Below are 4,872 nucleotides of genomic sequence, written 5' to 3' on the forward strand. Positions count from 1 at the left end.
GTCATATCCTTTTGAACTCCTTGAAGATAATATTCACTAATTTTTATCGAAAGTTTTCTTAGGTGACTTCGATTATCTAAGATGTAATTAACTATAGGGGCTTGTCTTTATAGGAAGCTTGTCTGAACCCATACCCTATTTAATTCTTCATATTAAATAGGGAAAATTGTCGACAAATAAATGATTTCGCAGACCAAACAAATGTCATATATTTCTTAGTTTATTTGATCGAGCTTCATCCTCAAGTCTTGTGTTTATCCTTCGGGATAGATACAAGGTTTGAGGTATAGAGCTTTTTCATTTAAATTATGAAAAATATGGGGTCAGTTTGATTTCATATTTTTCTATAACTTACATATGTGTAAATTAAAATGTCATTCCGAAGCGGGCGACACGATTTCGATTTCAGCGGCCGACAGCTTCCAACGGGCAACTCCACAACCTAAAATAGTGCTGACAAAGGTTTAACCGTCAATTGGTTGAGTAAAACTTGCCAAGGCAGTTTTAGGACGTGCCTAGAAATTATTGGAAGGATTTAGGCCTATAAATAGAAGAGTTTTGTGATGGAACTTCACACCAAAAATATTTTTAGCCCTAAAGACTAAGAGAAAGAGAGATTTAGAGAAAATGTCTTCATGGGAGATGGATTTGAAGAAAAAAAAGAGGGGCCATGAGGATGAAATTCATTAGTCAAAGTGCACAATAAATGTATAACGGTTTCTTAGCTGTTAGTATTGAAGGAATAGCGAAAAAGATCAACAAAATTGAGGCTAGCGGGACTTTACTTGAGATAAAGGTAAATGAAGTTAATGCCCATTTAGAGCCTATTAGATGGCAGTTGAAAATGTAATTTAGTCACGCTACTTATATAGAATAAGAAGATAAGGCAATGTATCTTAAGCATAAATGGATTGAAGAAGATTGTATCAGAGATCCTCACCACCATCCGTTTTATCAACTCTATATTCCGAATGCTCAGAGAGAAACTAATGAAAAACATGAATTTGTCCCAACAAATGAAGAATGAAATTAAGTTCAATGTTAAAGTTTGTTCGTTAGGAGTCGTTGTTTTTATGTATTAGTGTTAAATATTGTTTTTGGAGTTTATGCTTGTTATATGTTTAATTGTGAATGTTTGTTAGGTGTTTGTATTTAGTAAAATTTTCTCATCCAAGACTATTTGGATTGAGAATTAAGTGTTACCTGTACTTATACTAGTTCTTAAATGAATATGTGTTTATTTGTGTGAAAATTTAATGATATTTTAGCCTCGAATCAAACTAGTTATATTGGAGAATTTTGAGAAAGAGGAGAGTATAGGGAGAGGAAAATAGTCATTTAAGTGTTATAAGACCATTTAGGGGTGGTATACTTAGGCTAATAGTGTATTTTACTTAAGTTCAAAAATATCAAAAATAGTGCACTGGCACGTAAGCGCCACATTCTCGCGCTTAAGTACGATGTAACCCGAGAGGCAGGCGCCTGAGCGCCACTTATCCACGCTTAAGTGTCGGTTCACGAAAATCAGTTCCCAGCTCACAACGGTTAAAGGTGAAAAATAAACCCCAAAATTGCCATTTTTACTCTCGACGTTATCTTCTTCCTCTGAAGTTCGCGATTTTGAAGTCTAGGGCAAGCCTTTTCTTGAAGATTTCTTGGTGGATTTGAGTAAAATTAGCTATATTTGGATTTCTTAAGGTAAGAGATTCACTTCTATGTAAAAAATTTGGATTTTTCACCATGTATTTTGAGTATATTTTGGAGAAACCTGAAAATCACTATTTATGGTGAAAATGAGGAAAAATCAATGGAAATTGCATAAAAAGTATAGTTTATACTTATAAGAGTTAAGTTTAGTAGATTAGACTTGATTTTTGAAGTTATTGTGAAATTTTGTGAAATTTTGTGAATAGCCCCAATAATGAAGAGTAAAGGAAAGACCCACTTTGATTTGAGCAAGTTTGTGAGTTCGAAAGCTCAGGATAGGTATAGTGACGCTCTACAGTCACGAAAGTTAATTTCTGAGCGTTTCATCAAAAATCCAGGTGGGTCCGTAGAAGATTTTATCGTTTGCCGACAATGGGAACGATTCTGTAGTTTTTCTACTGTGACTGTTATTTCTGTAGTTCAAGAGTTCAATGCAAACCTCCTTGAGGCAGAAGAGGGTCGAGTCATGGTTAGAGGAAAATTGGTACCTTTTCACCGGAGGTAATCAATATGTTTTATCATTTACCACCTGATACTTTGTGTTTTTATGCGAATTATAGTCCGATTGAGACAAAATTGGACGAGATTATTTCCTATTTGACTGTTGGAAGAGGACTCTAGAAAATCACAAATGAGAGGAGAGTTAACTTTTCCACTTCGAAGTTAAGTGCACCATTGAAGGCGTGACACTACTTTGTTTCAGCTCGTCTGTTGCCGACGAATCATCTCAGTGAAGTTACGAGGGAGAGAGCAACATTAAACTATTATATTCAGGAAGACAAGCTCATCAATATTGGAGCTTTGATCTGTCAGACTATCATCAGTTCTGTCACTGTTGCCTACTGCAGGTTTGGGATTTGTTTCCTTGATTTTCAGGTTGGAATGAGATATGATAGCTGGGAAGAAGTGTTGTTGCCTCTTGTGAAGCGTATTCGGAGCATTCTATTTTTGGTTGGAGAGGAGGATTTTCACAGAGTTATGGAATGTCGACGTCTGCTGCTTCTACCTCTGCTGCTTCTACATCTAAACTATCTACCTCGTGAGCTTCTACTTCTAGAGGCGAGTCTACTGATACTCAAAATCAATTATTGCAGAAGATGATGGACAATATCAATTATACGGTAGATAAAGTAAGAAATTTAGAAAGCTTTGCAGATCATATTGATGGGTGCAATAGAAGGAAAAATGATTATGATGAGAAATTTCATTCCTCTTTGGAAAGACTCATTAGGGGAAATTAAGGAGTGGAATTTCCTTCATATCCCAGATATCCTAATTATGAGTCTACAAATGTCTAGATTAGCAGTGATTCTGATGATGATGAGGAGGACTAATTTATCATTATGTTTATAATATGTGATGGACTATGTAGTTAGGACTTGATACATTTGCATTTATGTACTTGTTTGCACTTTGTGATGTGTTGGACTTTTGTTTAATTGTTATTGTGATGATTGTGTTTTATTAGTAGTTTGTTTTAATTCTAGGGTAGTAATTGTTGTTGTGTGTTGATTATTGTGTTTTAGTTAGTTAGGATTGAACTTATTCCTATTTTTTGTGAAAAGTTAAAAATCTTGCTAACTTTAGTTTTAAATTTTAATTTCAGAAAACCGCTACCCTGTATTTTTCTTTTATCTTGTTAGTATGTCTATTTTTATGTTGACATTGTGAAATCAAAGTTAGTGTGTTTGTTAGTTTTTATGTATGTACCCACTACTTAGAAGTTTAATGAATCACTATATGTTGAATTAAAATGAAAATGATAAAAAATTGATCAAAAATTAATTTTACACCTGTTTTTAGTTTTATACTTGTATAATTAGGATATAAAAATTCTTGTAGGCATGTTATTTCAAATTTCATTTCCTGCTTATATATATCTACTGCTAAACTGTTTAATCTTGTTAAAAATTTAAGTTTGGGGGAGAATGAAAAATATTTTCAAAACTTGAATTTTATTTGTTTTCAAATGTGCTACAAGTGAATTTGATTTGAAAAGAAAAATGATCATATATATGAAGTTATATTAGGGTAGTAAAATTTGATTATAGATGATACACCTAAAACATATAGTATTTTTAGACACATTTTTATACTTATTTTTTAGATATTGTGCTTTAATGGAACGCATTTTTATGTTTTTTTAGGTACAAGTAAAAATGTGAAAAATGCTTAAAAGAGTGAAAAAGGATCAAATTTGGAGCAAAAAGGTGAAAATTGTGCTAAAGTGTTTTAGCGCCTAAGCGCCAGATCTGACTCTTAAGCGCCGGTGAAACAGAGAAGGCCGCGCCTAGGCGCTAGAGACCGCGCGCTTAAGCGGCAGAGACAGTTATTTGACAGTTTTCTTCATTTGGCCGAATTTTGAAGAGGTATTTGACACACCTATTGGCTTAAGAGGGTGGTTATGACCACTAAGAACGAAAACATTATTAAAAGACTTGTGAAAGGTGACATCCATTGGAAGATTCATCAAATGTGGACACATTTTGAAGAGTTTCCAAGGCACCTTTTGGAGATTTATAAAAATTTGAAGGGGTTTCTTGAATGTTCTGAAAAGAGTTAGAAGAAGAGGAGTTCTAAGGAGTTTGGAGAGAGAGTTTTGGAGAGATTTTCAAGCACCACAAAAATTTATTTTATCCTTTTTGTTTTTAGTTTATTTTGAGAGTGTTGTCAAAGAGAAGAGATTCAAAGGAACTTTAAGAGTTTGGTGGAGGATTTGAGATAAGTTTTTATCTTTTGTTTTAAACTACTTTTGGTTTTAATCGAGACTTCTTGTTGGTTTGACAATGATTTCTACTTTTAAACTAAAGTGTGTTTTTATTTTCTCCATGGATTATGAGTTGTTTTTTTTATCTTTTTCCTTAAAATGATAAGTAATTAAAGTGTTGGATGGAAGTTGTGAAGAGTATTAATCTTTAATGTTGGAAGAAGTTGTGATGATTTAAATCCATGAACTTCATTTACTTCTTGGTTTGGCATATCCATATGTTAAAATTTGTTGTGAGAACATGTAAGAACCGAACTGGTATTGTTTCAGTCAACAACTGGAAAGAATTGCATGAGGTTGTATGAATGAGAATGTAATTCATATGATTTAGTGCAAATAAATAGAGAAATAATCATTGAAGGGTGTAGAGTTAGAGGACTTTAAAGTGACAGGTTAAA

Source organism: Phalaenopsis equestris, unplaced genomic scaffold (genome assembly GCF_001263595.1).
Source record: "Phalaenopsis equestris unplaced genomic scaffold, ASM126359v1 Scaffold233616, whole genome shotgun sequence".
Lineage (NCBI taxonomy): Eukaryota > Viridiplantae > Streptophyta > Magnoliopsida > Asparagales > Orchidaceae > Phalaenopsis > Phalaenopsis equestris.